Below are 17,365 nucleotides of genomic sequence, written 5' to 3' on the forward strand. Positions count from 1 at the left end.
CTCGATGCACCCAGCGTGACGGACAGGGAGGCCCGGCCGGGCTGCTCTGACAGTGCAGTGGTCTGACTTTGTCGCCGATCCGTTTAGCCGGCGAGTCGAGTGCCTGACAGATCCGTATCGTTTTGTACAGTCACGCAATGTCCACACGCAGCCAAGTGCGAATGCCTGAATGTCGACCCATTATCGATAGGTGGCTGGCTCGGCTCGGCTCCGCCCGGTCGGGGTGGCGGCGGTGCATCAGCTTATGCAAATTAATCCGGGGGTCTAACCAACCAACCCTTTCGCCCGAAGTGGAGCACCGTTTGGATTTGTTCCGATTACTATCAATTCGCGCTTGTTTACATCAACACGGCACTCGCGGGGCAATTAACGTGCGTGTTGGCGGTGCAGGGAGCGCATCTCATTTCGCGATGACGTCACCACGACGGGGACCTCTTGGCGGCGACCTAGACTGATTCCGAGAGTCGTCTTCGTCACTCTCTCTCACCGATACGGCACGCCCCATGAGTGCGAGAGAGACAGAGCGACGAAAAGGACTGGGCGCCAAGCGCCCCCTTTCGCTGGCCAGTCGGAGATTGTCATCCAGGCGAAGGGGACCGCGGCGGCGCGGCCCTGGCCCGCCGGGCCTTTGCCCCCCGGGGCCCGCGGGTTCAAATACCAAGGACTCTTTTTTTCTGGCCGCCGCTGCGGTGCGATCGCCGTCCAGGTGATTTCACGCGGTTATCAAACCGGGCGCGGTGCTCGCCCCGCTCGCCCTGCCCGTCCCGCTGCCTGCGCCGCGGCAGCACCACACTGTGATATTCGCCGCTCCCTAATCGATTTAATAACGCTCGCTTGGCTGATTCGTTTTTTCTATCATCTTTCTTGGCGCTCGCTGCAGTGGCTGCATTGCAGTGCAGTGCCGCGCGGCGGGGATTGACAATGCACATGCACGTGGGGGAGCGGCACAGCGGCCGGTGACTGGCGGTCGCGAAGCCAGCAGCGATTTGAATACACGCCGCGCGCGTGGCTTCGGCCGCGGCTTCGGCCTGCAGACTGAGAGTCGTTTTCATCGCTCTGTCTCTCTCGCACCTATACGGGACGCCCCGTGAGTGCGAGAGAGACAGAGCGACCGGCTCCGCCGCGACAGTGTCCGAGTCCGTCCAGCTGGGTGGCGAGAGCACTTTGAGTCACCGCCCGCCGCGTTTACACTTTCTAGGAAACGGTATCAGGAAACGCCCCCCCCCCCCGATCAATCTAGATGGCCGCGCTTAATGGCGGCGTTTAGTGTGCCGTGAATTGATTACTTTGCTGCGGGGAAAGCACGAAGAAGAAGAAGGAGAGGAAGTGGTCGGGCGCGGCGGGGCGCGCTAAGTCGGGATTCGAACCCGGGCCGCGGACGCCGCGGACGCCCAGCCATAACGGTCCTCTTATTAATAATTTGGGCCGATGCATGCACTTCCTTGCACCCTTTGAAACCCCCTCCACCTCCCCCTGTCGCCAGGCTCCACATTAGCATCCATCACACGCTCGTCACAAAGCGGCAAAGCGCTACTCGCGCGGAAGAGCCGCCGCATATCTCCTCCAGTCCGACGGACTCGTCGCGCTGTCTCTCTCGCACCTCAACGGCACCTCCAAAGAGTGCGAGAGAGACAGCGCGCGCGGCGAAAGCAATGTTTGGAATCCGACTGCTGCGCTGACCCCGCGCGCGCCGCGCACCGGGCCCGCCAGGTCGCCGTCGGAGGCCGCACGCGCCGAGGCTGCCGCCAATACACCGCGGCGCGCGGAGATCTCAACGCCCGCGACAGCAGCCATGCCGGGACCGCCGGGCGCGCGCAGTGCCGCGTTCGACGCGGTGGTGCCGCGGCCGCGCGGGTCGCCGGGCATGACGTGTACCTGGCCGGCCGCGGCGGCCCGATGCGATGGGTCACATCGATACCGCCGGACGACGCGGACGCGACGTGGACGACCGCGGTATCGCCGAGATTATCGCGGGTCGGCTCGCGGTAAACGAGCAGATGGGTCTCTCTGTCTCTCTCGCACCCGCGGGGCGTGGCGTGGCGGTGCGAGAGAGACAGAGCCACGCGCGTGCACCAGTTAGCCGCGCTGGTCATTATGCCGATAAGCACGCAGCGTCCGGGGAGGACGACGGCACTGTGTGGTCCAGCCGTCGCGGCGTGATTAGCCGTCGCGGTGCCCGGCCTGCACGTCGACCCCGTCAAGCACGTCGAGCACGTGCAGCCTGCCCGCCCAGCTTCGGAAACCTCAAAAATGTTGGAGAGTCTTCCCGAGAGCGGGTCTGGGGAGCGGCGGCCGGTGGCGTGTGTGTGCATGCCTGTAGTGAGTGACCCCCTACAAGGCTTCGTTGCGGTGAGGAGGTCCGGTGGCGGCCCGGTGGCCCGGTGGCCCGCCTCGCCGCAAAGGTCCCCGCCGTGTTGCGTCACCGGGCCGACGGCGTCCACGGTGTCCAGGAGGACCGCCTGCTTCCGGTGGCGCGCCCCTCGCAAGGAGGCCGTCGAGGCCGTGGCGAAGACAAAGGCCATCGGACAGCCGAGGGTGGTGGTTACTCCGCCACCCCGACGGGGGAGTGATATGCCGGTTCGGCTAATTATCCGTCGTCAGCGCGATCCTCGCCGTTGTGCGATACGGGCTAATTAATTAGCCTCGAAGTGTTTAATTTTTTCACACTCATCACCGTCCGCGGCTGTGGCCGTGTTGTGACGGGACCGCGACGTTATTGTACTTGAACGGTTTTTTTTTTCGCCTCTAAATTTGGAGGCTTTGCTGCTCTCTGCACTGCAATCTTGTGTCTTGTTCTGGTGCCCACCATTATGCAGCGGTGTTCCCACAGTCCCGCCTCCTTCGCCGCGTTCGCCGCGCGTCGAGAGACTTAATTTGGACGATTGGCTCAAATGGGGGACACTTTGGTCTTTCGGCGACGTGTCCGACTGACTGCACTCGAGCGCAGACGACCTCCAGGCACACTGCAAAAAAATATAAAATACTGAACTGAAAAAAAAGCAGCAACAACAATGAGATCAAAATGTAATTTTTGTCTTTTCTCTGTTTGTTTGCAGGTGAGTTTGGTGACCCGTTCGTCCGGGGTGGGGTGAGTGATGGCCTGCAGTTTGTCGGCGCGTTTGGCGGGTAGCACACCGTTTTATCACAGTCCATACGCAGTCATTTTGCCGCTGCTCTATTTTGATCCTCGTCCGAAAACGAGTCGCCATTTTTCACCCGCCTCGCTCCCCGAAACTATTCTGCACGCGATTCGCGCCGCGCCTGGTCCACCATAAGGTCTGAAACATTAGCTCTGTCTCCGTCGCACCCCTGCGGGATGCCACGCGAGTGTGAGAGAGACAGAGCGACGGATCTTCCGTTTGGAATGATCCTGAAGCCCGCGGCGGTGACGTCGAAAAATGAGCGCGGCATTGTGTCTCGTGTCCGCGGCCAGGGGCAGCTTGGAGGCGAACAGGATCACGCCGGCCGGGCGGCACTTCGGACCGCGCCCCGCTTTTTTCCTTTCCGCTATTTGTGTTGTTTTGTAGGGACGACGGAGAAAGCGCGCGTCGGGATTTGTTGGCGCAGTGAAATTTTATCTTTATTGTTTTGACGGGCGTCGCGCCGTCGCGCTGTCGCGTCGCGCGGCTAGACGCCGAATTTGGCGAAAATGCCGCCGTCGTGGCCGCGCAGCACACTGAGAGTCGTTTTCGCGTCGCTCTGTCTCTCTCGCACTCATGGGTGTGAGCGCTAGAGAGACGGAGCGACGAAAACGACTCTCGGAACGGCTAGGACCGCGAGGGGGACGAGGACAGGGCAGTCATTTGTGGAACAAAAGGAGGTGTGACAGAGGGGCCGGGCAGGTCCCGGTAAGGTCACGCGAGGTCAGCCCAGGACCGCGGAGTCCAGGACCGCCGAGGGGAGCGGCGGATGGTCAGCAGCATCGCGCTCTCCGTTTTATGTTCTTGTTGGTGCAGTTTAGTCTCACTCGAAACCGACGGAACGGCGCGGCGGCGCGGCGGCAGCGGTGCGAGACGAGGAGGAGTCGGCGATCGCGAGAAAGAGAACGAGAACACGGACGCTATCGGCGCACACCGACACAAAAGGCTCTCGCTCATTCCCCCCGAATTGGCGAGCCAGCCAGCAGCAGTGCTCGGCGGGAACACGAACAGGCGCGACCCGCGAGCGTAAACGTCTCAGGAGCGGCGGCCGCCGCGCAGTCCGCCTTTTTGCCGCGGACTCGCTTACTTACTTACTTGCAGTGGTATGACGCGTTCATACTTCGCACTCGCGGCGCCGCCTGACGCAACCAAGCAATGACCCATTTCAGGCGAGCAATGAACACACTCACACACACACAGGTACCGTGAGAAGACCGCCCCTGCGGCGGCCCGCGGGCGTCGTAACGTCTTCTTCATTGACCGTCGCGCCGCCGTGTGTGTGTGTCTGTGTGTGTGTATGTGTATGTTGGTGTGTGTGTGTGTGCGTGGGAAAGGGCGGTAGCGGCGGCGGGCTACGGCCGCGAGGGAAGTCATCCGTTTTCTGTCGCGATCACTGCGATAGAGTGAGACGGAGAGTGACGTGGAGGCAGGTCGGGGCGCAGGGCGCACGCCGGCCCGCTTTGTCCGAGACGAGGACTTGAAGGACCGGCCTCGGGGCCAACTCGTCCTTGGCCGCGTGGGCCGCCTAGGGCCGCCCCTGCCACGAGGACTCCAGTTCACGAGGACTCCAGTTCGCACGGCCTGACGGCCTGTTTGCGGCGGGGCCATGGCGGGGGCCGCGCTAGTGTGACCCCAGCCAGGCAGTGGTGCAGCGCGCGGCCCTGGTGGGTGTGCGTTATCATGGCGTGTTCCAGACCAGCCAACTCGCGACGGCGGCGGCCGCGGCGGCGAGCTTGCCCAACGTGCCAGCCAGCCTCATTCCGAACCATTCTTCGTCGCTCTGCCTCTCTCGCACCGCCGCGGCGAGTGCGAGAGAGGCAGACGAAGCCTTGCGCGTCCTGTGTGTGAGCGTCCGCTGTTGCACTTAGGTTCGGAAAAAAATCGCCCCTCCGTCGTCGTGAGGGAAGAGCCCTGTTCAAACACACGGACACGCACGGAGCGCGACTGGTCCGCCCCGATTTCGTTTAGCCATGCATGCATGTGTGCGTGCGACTGCGTGCGCGCCGCACCGTGTCACTGGAAGGACATAAAACGCCCAACTTTATGTCCTGCCTGCCTTTTGTCCCGGGTGCACCTAGTCGGCCACGTCACGCCGTGTGTGTGTGTGTGTGTGTGTGTGTGTTCTGGTGTTTGCATTGCGCTGTGCTCCTCGCTCATCCTACCCGGCTTACTCGGCGGTGGTGGTCAATAATTTCTGAACTTATTTGGGCCGTTAAGAACGGCCTTCAGCCCCCCCCCCTCCTCTTCTCAGAGAGAGAGAGAGAGAGAGAGAGAGAGAGAGAGAGAGAGAGAGCGCCGCGACGCGAGCAGCGCGGGGAATTTATTGCCAAGATGACGCCGGAGACACGCGGGTAGAGGGTTGCGTCGCGCGGCCTCGCGTTGTGTGCCTATTTTTTTTCCGCCGCATCACCGTTGTCGTCGTCGTGGACGTCGTGTCCGAGCTAATCTCTGCCGCCGCGAGGGCCGCGAGGGCCGCGAGCCGGAGTGCAGCGCACGTGCCTTCGTGGCGGGGGGCGGGGCGTCCTTCGCCGCCCCGCGTTCTGCGCTGCTCTGAATCATGAGAGAGTTGCGGCGGAACTGCGCGCGCATCGACGTGTGGTACGAACTGCATCTCACTGCATCGCGTTGCATCGTGGCTGAGCAGGCGGGGAAATGCACGCCCCTTCCACTCCACTCTGCTTTTTACGTTCGCCAAGTCTATTTGTGTTTCTTATTTCTCTTTTCCTCGGTTTCCTTTTTTTTTTTGCCCCGCCGTGCCGCGTGCGTGCAAGCGGCGTGGAGTGGCGCGGCGGAGTGTGCGACCCAAGAGTGCGAATGTGTGTGCTTTTATCGTCCGATGCGAAATTGATTTTGTCCCGTGATTTTATAGGTGGCTGCAGTTGTTGTAGTCCGATCCCGGCCTCGCGAAAACAAGATGCCTTACTCTGTGTTATTGCGCGGGATTGTGTTTCGGTGCGTGCGTCGTGTCCATGAACATGCCCAGCTTGTGCTGGCCCTGGCTTGCTCCGGCGTGCCTCCCCCGTCCGTTTCGCTCCCGCACCTTCCAGTGCGCTGCCTGCGCTGCCACCCCCGCCGTCGGCCTCCCCCTACAGTGCAGTGCACACGGCTGCGGGGGCGGGCCCGGTGCACCCACCCAGTGCACCCCACCTGCACGGCCAGCAGCCACCGCCCGCACCGCGCGTGCATCTGTCCTGCTGCATCCTCCCTATGCATTCCATAAAGCGAATTATTTGTCACGCGCGCGGTCCGTGCATGTGTGTGTGTGTGTGCCACTGGCGACCGCCGCGGCGGCTAAATGGAATACTAATGCATATTTTGCCAGTGAAGTCGGTGGAGGTGCCGCGGCGGGTGGCCGGGCCGGGCGGCACGTGGTCGCCGCGGTATGGCGCGCCTCCGCGTAGACTTTGAAGACGCCGCCGCCGTCGCCCTGCAGACTGACCCCGAGAGTCGTTGTCGTCGCTCTGTCTCTCTCGCACCTATACGGGGCGCCCAATAAGTGCAAGAGAGACAGAGCGGCGAAAACGACTCTCGGACTGGCCAGGATAGGCGTCGCGGCGCCGAAGGGAGTGGCATTATTTTTAGGGCCGTCGTTGCAACTGCTGGCAAGGGAGGGCGGGGAGGCATTGCAGTGCAGTGCCGCAGCGTGGCCGTTGTGGCGGGAAAGGAAGGAAATTGCCGCCGTCGTCGGGGAGGTGCCTGCCGAGGTGCGCGGGAAGGGGGCGACGCCGATCGGCCTCGTGATCGACCGGCACATCGGACCCATTATTATTGCCATTACGAACACGCTGTGTTTTTCGCGCGCATTCCTTCCAGTGCGGGGCGGGGCTGCTTTTGATGAGGACTGCCGCATGATGCCGATCATGGCCGTCGTCGTCGTCCTGGACCGACGCGCGACCACCACCACCAGCACCACCACCACCACCAACAGCAGCAGCACCAACAGCACCACCACCACTATACCAGCAAAGGGTGTCGTTGTTGTCGTCGGGGATGGAAATGAAGCCGGGCCGCTTTTTTCCCGAATCCGCGAGCACATGTAGTACACGGTCACGGTGGTCATCGCCTCGGTGGCGGCCCTGTATCGGCGCTGGCATATTATTATGATTTTCTTTGTGACGCCGCGCTGCGCCGCGCGGTTATGGCGCGCCGCTCCCCTTCCCCTCCATGAATACCATATCGGTGTAGTGCAGCGCGACGCACCGCGAGTTCATTGCCTGTGTCAGCGCGGCCGGGCCGGATGAGTAATGGCGAAGTCAGGCAAATGAAGTCGTCGCCACACTGCTGGACATTAGGCCGCGTAAATTGTAAACAGAATGGATGCGGCGGCCGCGGCCTCGACGCCGGCCTCGCGGACGCCGACGACGCCGGTCGGTTGACGCGTCTCTCTTTCTCTCTCTACCCGTTTTTCGCGCAATCAGGCGCCGATAACATCGTGGTTTGTTTTTTTAAGTCCCCGCTTATGAAAATGACAGCACCCCACGGCGTTCTGGTCCGGAGGACGCCGTCGACGCGCCGCCGCGGTGTCACGCGGCGCGGCTGCGCGACATCTCCGCGTATTTTGCGTTTTTTTCCGCGCCGCCGTTTAGTTTTTCCTTCTTCCTGACCGGCCGGCGGGGCGCTGAAAAAACGACATAAATCGGCGGACGAGAAGGGAAAGGGTGCGGGAGGACAGCGACGCCCGGCGACGCCGCCGGACCGACCGGTTGTGTCCCGTACATCTTTCTCCGGCGTTTCGATAAAAACCGTGAATCCCAGCTTCTTTTTTTTCAGCGCTTGTTAACGTGTAGCTTGTTGCCGCCTTTGTCGCGTTCCACAGCGTTCTGTTCCGCCGAGCTTTACACTATTGCATAACGCGCGTGCCGCTCGGGGCGGGGCGGGGCGGCGGACACAATCGAGTCGCTCATTTGAAACCGACTTGAAAGTGAAATCGGCAGTGAAATCAAAAGCCCGGTGTCCTGGCGGCTGGCCCGCTCGCTGCTTGCCTAATGATGTCCCGCGCACGCGACCGCCGCCTATGTCCCTATGTTGTCTATGGCCGCGCCATTTGGCGCCGAATTCAGATTGGGATTGGTGGCGGCCGCGCCATTCGGAGGCACATTCGGATTGGGATTGGCGCGGGCCGCCTGGGCCGCCGCTTCCGGGCACCCCGTCAAAGGAAGCGCGGGGCGCGGCCGGCGGTCGACGCGGTCCTTGTTTGTTTTGATGGCCGGCACAGCCCCACAGCCGCACAGCCCCACCGTGGCGGCGTCTTTTCTCCTTTCGCTCGCCGTGCTCGCCGTGTTGCCTTGGGGCTATTTTTATGGCGGCTGGACGCGAGCACGCCGCCGTCGAAGTGCGGACCTCGCCGTCGTCGCGGCGGTTTGCGGTCTTCGCCGAAAAAAAAACGAATCGACGACGCGAAAACGAATCCGCGGCCGAATTAATGACTCGGTGCTTATCGGAACGGCGTGGCCGCCGGTTGCGCTGCCCTTTGGCCGCCTTTGGCGCCGACGGCTTCATAACGGTGTGATGGTGTTGGTATTTCGCGGAGACGTGCCGCTGGGGGCGCTCGCTCTAATTTCCACGCACCGTCGAGTGTCAGTGTGTGTTTGCGATGCTGATCGGTGAGAGAGCGCGCGCGCGCGCGCACACACACACACACACACACACACACACACACACACACGTGCTAGTTACGCCCTTTCACCGCGCGACGTGCATGTGCGTCCCCGTCATCACCTCCACCGCGATGCGCACAATCACCCTGCTTGCCCGGTCGGTCCGGTCCGCGACGATGATCGTCGTCAAGGTGCAGTCAGTGGCCTCGGCGCGTCCGCCCGCCCGTCTGTCCGTTCGTCCTCCTCGCAGCCCGCGGCGTGGCAGTCCTGGACGTCGACGGGCGTTATCGCGAGTTCACACATCGCGGCCGGGTATGAGAAACTGCTGTGCGCTTTCGCGCTGGCAGCGCTGTGCTCAGTGAAGTGTGACAACAACTGTCATCCCGAGCAGGGCAACATTGACGACATGGAATCACGAGGGTCGTGTTTTTTGTTGTTGTGCGATTCCCAGCCTGTTGTTGTAGCATGGGGGTCGCCGCGCCCCGCCCCTGCGAATGCTGGTGGCTCTTGCCGCCCACGGACACGCCGACACGCCCCCTCCGCCCCTCGACTTGGCTTCCGACTGTCGAACTGTCGCCCCCCGCGGAGCCATCGCGGAGCCCGAGCTGTCAATACCGATCAGCGTGCCGCGGGCAGGGCCTGCATGCCGTGCTGCAGCGCACCCCGCTGGCCGCCAAGTGCGTCAGCACGTTTGCAATCCCACCTCGCGAAAACGAATACTGTACACACACATCGCAACTACCGCGCGCATTCGCACAATGTTCGTCCGCGACGTGACGCCGTTCTGTCGGGGAGGCGTTGTTGCCGTACACCGTGCCGGTGGTGCAGCAGGCACCGCTCTCAACGCTCCGTCTCTCTCGCCCTCGCCGGGCGTCCCGTAAGGGAGCGAGAGAGACAAGCAGTGCTCGGCCTGCTGCTGCCGCCAGCCGGAAAGAAACGGGACGTTGATCAACGCGCTGCCGGTATCGGTATGGAACGGCCGGGAATCCAGGCAGCAAATGTAGCTAAACGCCGCGCGCGCTGCGGTACGGCGTACGGCATGGCGCGGCGTGGCACGGCGTGGCGCGGCAAAAGCGATTAAAAGCCATTCCCCACTCATTGCGCCGCGACGCTGCGCTGCGGCGCTGCGCGGTTCGTTTCGTTTCGTTGCCGTTTCGAAAGCGGATCCTTCTCGTTGTTCGCCGCGCGATGACTCGACGACGCGCTCCACTTTATCGTCCGAGCCGGGCGAGCCAGGCTGGCTAATAGAGGCGCCCCTCGGCCTGCGCGGCCTGCAGCGCGACGCACGACTGCGACCTTTCGGCCGGAACACGGCGATGACCTGGACGGAGCCCTGCGCCCTGCGGCCCGCGCGGGGAGGTTGTCCTGGAGCGCGGATTGCTGGCGCCTTGTTATCCTGCAGGCTGATTCCGAGAGTCGTTCGCGTCGCCCTGTCTCTCTCGCACTCATTGGGCGTCCCTTGCAGCTGCGAGTGAGACAGAGCGATGAAAACGACTCCGCTGGTGCAGGCTGCAGCGGCCGAGGCGTTGCTGGAAACTGCGTCGTGTTCCTTGCGACGTGTGTTTTTGGCAGGTTCCCGACGCTCCCCGCCGGAAATACGCCCCGAGCACCCCGTCGAGGGGGTGCCGCTGGCGCAGTGCTGGCACACTGCTGCTGGCGCTGATGCGGCCAATCGGACGCACGCAAATTGAAGGGGGACTTTGGCCGGAAACGGCGAGGTCTACGTCCTCCGCCTGCCGGCCCTTTGCAGTGCAGGCCCTGCCGCTGGCCGGCGCCCAGGAGGGCGGCCGTCGGGACGTCCCTTCACAAAGTGATGTCTCCATTTGTAATTCCCCTGTAATTTCCTCCGTGCCTTCCGGGAGCGGCCAGTCTCAACGGCCGGCCGGGCCGCCCCGCTCCACCCCCTCGCGACGGCGCGGTCCCCGTGGAATTGAGTCATTTGGCGTAAGTGCCTCCAAATTCGATCGGCCGGGGTGGCAGGCAGTGGCACTCGCAGTGTGGTGCTACTGCTCGGCGTCCCCGTCGTCGCCGTCACCTTTCACCACGAGGCGGCTCGGATTAAAAACCGTGGCGACGCTCGCGTGTCGTTCCCACGGCGCAGCAAGGCGCAGCGCAGAGGCAGACTGATTCCGAGAGTCGTTTTCGTCGCTCCGTCTCCCTCGCACTCTCAGGGCGCCCCGTATAGTTGCGAGAGAGGAATCAGTCTGCTGGATGCGGGGACTCCAGGAAACTTCCTCCGATCCCGCTACGGCTAGGCGGCGCTGCGTCGCTGCAAGGCTCGGCAGCGCGACCAAGGGGCGTTTTGCCTGTAATTATATCGACGCCGCTACAAACAACGCCTCGCACTGTTACTGCTGTGCGTGTCGGCTGCGACGGCGCTCGGCTCTGGGGCGCTAGCTAGCGCCTTCTAGCTGCTACCCAGGGCCCGCCAGCCCGACGTAACACACACACACACGATATGCCTAACACGCACCTGAGCTTGATCTGAGCGACTGAGCGGCCACTGCAGGCGAGCAGGCCAAACCGCTACCACTGCGAAGCTTCGCCAACGTAACACACACACATGCATGCCCGCGGCACGCACGCCCGGCCAGCTCATCCGCGGCAGGCGTGCGCGCGGCGCCCACGGGAGGATGCTGCGCGGAAGAGAAGAGAAACCTGCGGGCAGAATCGCCCATAGCCTCTGCAGACTGATTCTGAGAGTCCGTTTTGATCGCTCCGTCTCTCTCGCACTCGTGGGCGGTCCGTATAGGTGCGAGAGAGACAGAGCGACGAAAACGACCCTCGGAATGAGTCTGCTGGTCCGCGAGGCGCGATGGCCGGCAACGGGGCGGCGAGCGGCGTGCCGCACACGGCGAGTCGTGAGTCCCTGTCGGCCGGTCCGGTCGGCGTCTCGGTGCGCGCACTGCGTCCAGCCCTCCTTTATGACCTGGACGACGCGGTGCCCGGCGCGGCGGACGGCGGATCGACCGCGAGGACGCAACGCTCGTCGTGAGCAACCCAAAGCGCGCGTCCTCGTTCTGGTGCAGACTGATTCCGAGAGTCGTTTTCGTCCCTGTCTCTCTCCCGCCTACACGCAACACCCCATGAGCGCCATGGCCCTCGCCGTTTTGGCCGTTTTCCCGACGGGCCGCGGCCCTTACAGTGCATCCCCTGGCCCCTGACGCAACGCGCATCGCCGGCGGACGGCGGGCGGCGACCCCTACATGGGATGCGCCGGGCCGGCGGGCCGCCACTGCCCCGCCCAGCGCGCCGCGCGCCCCGCCGACGTGAGCCATGAGCTAATGGCCACCGTGCCGGACGCTGCCGGACGCTGCCGGGCCTGCGCTAATCGCTCACTCTCTCCCGCGGCCGCGGAGTCTGCAGGCTCATTCCGAGAGTCGTTTTCGTCGCCCTGTCTCTCTCGCACCTATATGGGAGGCTGCATGAGTGGAGAGAGAGACAGAGCGACGAAAACGACTCTCGGAATGAGTCTGCCGGCGCGAGCCGCCAGCGGCCTGGACGACGACGCCGCGGCCTTCCGGATTGTCACTCAGTGACTCTTCTCCGCCACGCCCCCGCCGCGCCTCTCCAGGCTCCGGGCCAGCAAAGACGCTCTCCAGGCCACTGCACTGGAAACGGCTTTTTTTGGCAGTGGCCGCGCGCTGCTATGGTATGGCCGGCTGATTTCGATCTGGTTCTGGCGATATGGTTCGTGACGTGATTTAGCTTCTGTTGTGATTGATTTTTATTTGGATTGTGGCTGGCTGTGCGTGCCTTGCTCGCGGGGCCCGGTCGACTGAACGGCCTTAGAGTCTGGAACGTCTGGCCGTGTTGTACTAGATGGACTGCACGTTCTGGGAGACGGGCGCCGTGGGCCACACCTAGTGAAGTGTCTGTGTGTGTGTTTGTCTGTGTCCCTGCGAGCTCCGGGTGCCAAGTGGCTGCCTTTGTGCTGCCGGTTGACCTATCCGGCCAAGGCTAGCGATCGGTGCCGCCACGCCCCGCCGCTAAGCTACTCGCGCAGGGGCGGGGCGGGGCGGGTGGCTTGCGGCGAGCGAGCGGGGTGAGTCAACCGAGCTGCGCGCTGCGCGAAAGACAGAAGGTGCCCCATGCAGTCCGCCACGCCGGATGTATGGTCGACGCGTCCGCACTCACACATACTCTCTCTCTCTCTCTCTCTCTCTCTCTCTCTCTCTCTCTCTCTCTCTCTCTCTCTCTCTCTCTCTCTCTCTCTCTCTCTCTCTCTCTCTCTCTCTCTCTCGCTCGCCCTCGCTCTCCAGCGGCCGTGGACGCGCGTTGGAGTGAGAGGGGCGTTGTCCTTCCGCGACGCGACGCCCCTCTGGAGGTGTGTGGCGCGGCGGTGCGGTCGGCGCAGTCGGCGGGGCTGGGTGTGGTTCGTACACTGTACACTGCAGGCTGGCTCCGTGAGGGAGGTCTCTCTCTCGCACTCATGGGGCGCTCCGTCAGACTGCGAGAGAGACAGACCGACGAAAGCACTGTTCGGAATCGCTCTGCTGTACGCGCTCGTACGCAGGCGAGGCTGGCTAGGCTGGCGAGACGCAGTATAGAAAGGTCGTGGCGTGTCTGTTGGCAGTCAGGCTCCCCCTTCCCCTTCCTCATTCGCCTTATTCGCAGGAACAGCGTGAGCCTGCCTTTATCACCAGCCCGGGGCGTACCGGCGCATGCATGGGGCCGACGTCGCAGACAAGAATCGGGCCATTCAGATTGGCTTGGGCAACGGCGGGGAATCCGCGCCTGAGTCACTCGGACGGGGTGCCGCGGGGGCTCCGCGGACAGAGGCCTTCTTTTCCGGGGAAAAGCCGGGGAAAGCCGGGGAAAGGAGCCCCGCGTGGGTAGTGTTGGGGCAGGCGAGGGCGGAGGGAGTCTGTGATTCGTCGGAAGTGGCTCCCGCACCAGTCCATAGAGCAGAGGTATGTGTGTGAGTGCGCTTTTCACGCGGGCCACACAGGGTGCTCTGTTTATGGTCGGTGCCTCGCCCACATCCGTCATAAAAATGGGTAGCACACACACACACACACACCACACATGTGGAGAGTGCAGCGACCGGAATGGTTCTAAACAGGAATGGTAGGTTAGGTCAGTTGATGCAGCTAATGGGTTGGCCCGCCTGCCTGGCTTCCCTGGCTTGGCGCAACTCTGGATAAGGAAGCGTCTTGCGGTGTGGTGGCGGTGTGGCCCGGCCAACTGCACCAACTGGCCGGCCAGGCTGCTGGGGGCAACAGGATACCAGCGTGTCGTCGTCTTCGGCTCCGGATCAAGAAAGTCCTTCGGGAAGCGCGCGACCGTGTTCGGCAGGGCTCGGCTCGGCTCGGCGCGGCGCGGCCCGGGGCTCGGCTGCGCTCAGCGCGCTCGGCCGGGGCTCGACTCGGCTCGGCTCGCGGTGCGGTGGTGCCAGCGTGTGTGCGCGGCGCGCGGCCGCGGCTCAGTGCCGAGAGAACAGTTCGACGGGGAGGGTGTGTGTCTCGCGTGTGTGTTCGCGTCGCGTCGCGTGTCCGTGCCAGCCGCAGCTACCCGTCGACAGGGTGCCCTTGGCGTTGCGTTGTGCAGTGCAGTGTGTGAGTGTCTGTGTGAGTGAGTGCAAGTGTCGGTACCGCGCAGGTACCTGGAATCGGATACCATTGCGCCCCATGGCAGCCTCCCCCATGGGTCCCGGGTAGTGGCGTGCGGGGACAGGTGGTTGACGATGCTGGACAGCGAGGCCCCCGTGCAGGGGCAGGCGGCCCAGGGCCTCGCCCAGGGCGCGGCGGCCAGGAGGAGATCCACGTTCTACGTGCCGCTCTCGAGTGAGAGGTCCGCGACGACGCCCCCCAAAGGGGCCACGTCGCCGTCCAAAGTGACACTGACCATCGTGGAGGGCATGGAGGTGAAGACGACGACGCGCGCCGTGCTGCAGCAGAGCGCCAGCAAGGCCAACAACGTCAACAACAACAACCAGGGGGTGGTGCCGCCGAGGCGCACTCCTCGCTCCACGACGCGGACCTCCCTGTCCCTGTCCAAGAGCATGCCGCTGGGCAGCAGGCCGCTCGTGGCCACCACCAAGACCATCGAGAGCCCGCGCTCGCCCACCTTCACCTCCTCCGTCAGCCACAACAACAACAACACGGTGAAGGCCGGCGCCGCGACGTCGTCCTCGTCGTCGTCCTCGGCGTCGCAGCAGCTGCTCAAGGTGTCGACGCGACTGCTGTCGTCGTCCTCGCAGACCCTGGAGATGCTCAAGACGCCCATCAAGGCGTCGGCGACGTCGTCCTTCAACTTCGTGCGCCGCACGTCCTCCACCAAGCTGATGCGCACGCCGTCGGCCAGCCTGCTGCACCGCAGGGCGTCGCCCACGCCGTCGGCGGCCTCGGCCGCGTCGGCGGCGTCCTCGGCCAACGGCACCACGTCCTCGTCGTCGTCCTCGCTGAGCCGGCGGTCCTCGTCCAGGACGAGCACGCCGCCGCAGCGGCCCGTCGTGGAGGCGCCGCGCCGTCCCCGAAGGATACACGAGGAAGAGGAGGACGACGACGGAGTGCATTCCGGTAAGGCGCCCGCTCGGTAGCAGACTGGACCCGCCTGTTTTGGAAGTCTGGCCAGCGGTCCTGTTCCGCCACTGTTCCGCCCGGCGCCGAACGCCACCTGTGGCGCGTCAGCACGTCCCGTCAGGAACCGTTCCGGCTGGCATTTCTAGTAAAACACCGCGCGCCGCCTCCAGGGCCTAGCGTCCAGCGCCAAGCGTCTAGCGGCGCCACCTGCAAGTCACTGCGAGACAATGGGCTGCACGTCCCCGCCGGCGTCGCGTCGGCCGGCGCGGTGCGGCGCGCGTGTGCGCTAACGAGGACCCGCTCGTCCGCACGCACGTCGTCCACGTCGTGCTGCGTGCTCGCCCGGCCGTCCTGGTCCTGGTCCTGGCACAGGCTGGCCGCTAGGGCTGGCCGTCGCGCCGCGAGGGATGCTGGACGTGCCGAACTCGCTGATAAAGGCACTGCAGGTCGATGCCCTTGCCGCGCTGCGCCGCGCTGCGCTTGGGGCGGCGCGGTGCGCGCTGCGGCGCTGCACTGCGTGGCAGGCTGCGTGTCTGGCCGCCTCGCTCGCTGGCTGGCTGCCCGTCTGCCCCGCCTGGCTGGCGTGTCCGAAGTGCGCACTGTGTGTGTGCGCACTGTGTGTGTGTGTGCGTGTGTGTGTGTGTGTGTGTATATATGTGTGTGTGTGTGTAGGTGTGTGTGTGTGTGTGTGTGTTTTGGTGATGGCCGCACGGCCGTAGCGGATCGCCTGGCCCGGGCGCCTCAGCGAAGCAGGGAGTGATTGATTGAGGACTATTGTCTGCCCCGAAGGCTCGCTCACGTCGGTCACCTGGCCGGGCCTTAGGCCGGGCAGGGCGCAGGCGGGTTGCCTACCTGTCGCCGCCTTACCTTCAGGGGGAGAACCGGTCGCGTTGCCTTCGGGGGCCTTTGGGGCCTTTGGGGCATCGAATGACACGGGCCGCTGGCGCACGCTGGCGTGGACGACGCCTCGCGGGCATCTGAATGTCTGGGATTGGATTGGACTGGAATGCTACACGGCCGGGCTGCTGCTGCAGTCTGCTGCAGCGTCGCAGCGTCCTTGCAGTTGGTCTTGGCTCTCGTGCCAGATTCTCAGATAACTGCAGCCCAAGGCCAGGCGCCGCGCCGCGCCACTCGCCGCGAGCCTCGCCGGAAAAAAATGTGTTCTTCTGAACGGTGTTCGAAGGCGTGATTGTGGTGGCGTCCCTCGCCGCGTCCCCGCCACATGCCGTCACGTCCCACAGTGCCGCCGCGCCACGCCGCGCCGCGTCAACAAGTGCGTGCTGGAAGTGGGGCAATGGCGGGCAATGGCTGCGGCGCCGCGGCCGCGGGCCTAAATCCATTGTTTGGCGGACCGGGCCCCACGCGCCGCGACCGCCGCGACACTCGCGCCAAAGATGGCCGTGTTCTTGGCCGCGGGCCGCGGCTCGTCACCGGGAAATGGACGCCGGGGACTGTGATTACGGACGGTCACGAAAAGCGCGCGCCGCCAGGATGCCGCCAGGGCACTACGTGGCACTACACTGGCAGGCAATGCTCGGCCCGCATTCAAATGATTGGCCTCGGAATGTGTTGCAGGCCCGCCGGCCGTTGCAGCCCTTGTTGTTGTTGTTGTCGTTTTCCGGCTGGGTGCCCCGCGGCGCGGCCCGCGGCCAGGACGACGGCCGGGATGGCGGCGGCCAGGATGACCCGGGTCCGCCTGTTGCCGCTTCCGTCCGTTCGGTTCGGATTGCCGGCGTTTCCGCGGCCCTAGCGCGCCTCGCGCCTCGCGGCCGGTACGATATGCAAATCAGGTGCGCAAACACCGGAAACGCTTCGCGCGCGCCTTCCGGCCCTCCGGCCGCGGGGGTCGGCCAGTCCTTCGGGCTGCGGCAGCGCGGCAGGCAGCGCGCCGTTAGCGAGCTCTTTTTTTACCGGCGCGTCTTTTTAGTATTACTTTCAATCTTTTTTTCGGAGGGGAGGGGGAACAGCCCTTCCGCCTGGCCCTTCCCTCGGACCGCGCGGGCGTCGGTCGGACCGGGGCGGACGCTGGCGGCGGGGCTGTGACTCACCTCGTCCGTATTTATTTTGGAGGGAAAGCGAAGGCGAGTGGATGCGAGCGTTTGGC

At 64.2% G+C, this 17,365-nt stretch overlaps 1 protein-coding gene across 5 annotated transcripts in view; it reads left to right on the forward strand.

Annotated features, from left to right (window-relative positions):
- Positions 1 to 17,365, forward strand: part of LOC117649192 (ras GTPase-activating protein raskol-like) — a 119,536-nt gene that overhangs the window by 45,643 nt on the left and 56,528 nt on the right. The gene's annotated exons all lie outside the window — the stretch shown is intronic.

Source organism: Thrips palmi, unplaced genomic scaffold (genome assembly GCF_012932325.1).
Source record: "Thrips palmi isolate BJ-2018 unplaced genomic scaffold, TpBJ-2018v1 HiC_scaffold_4, whole genome shotgun sequence".
NCBI classification, from domain to species: Eukaryota; Metazoa; Arthropoda; class Insecta; order Thysanoptera; family Thripidae; genus Thrips; species Thrips palmi.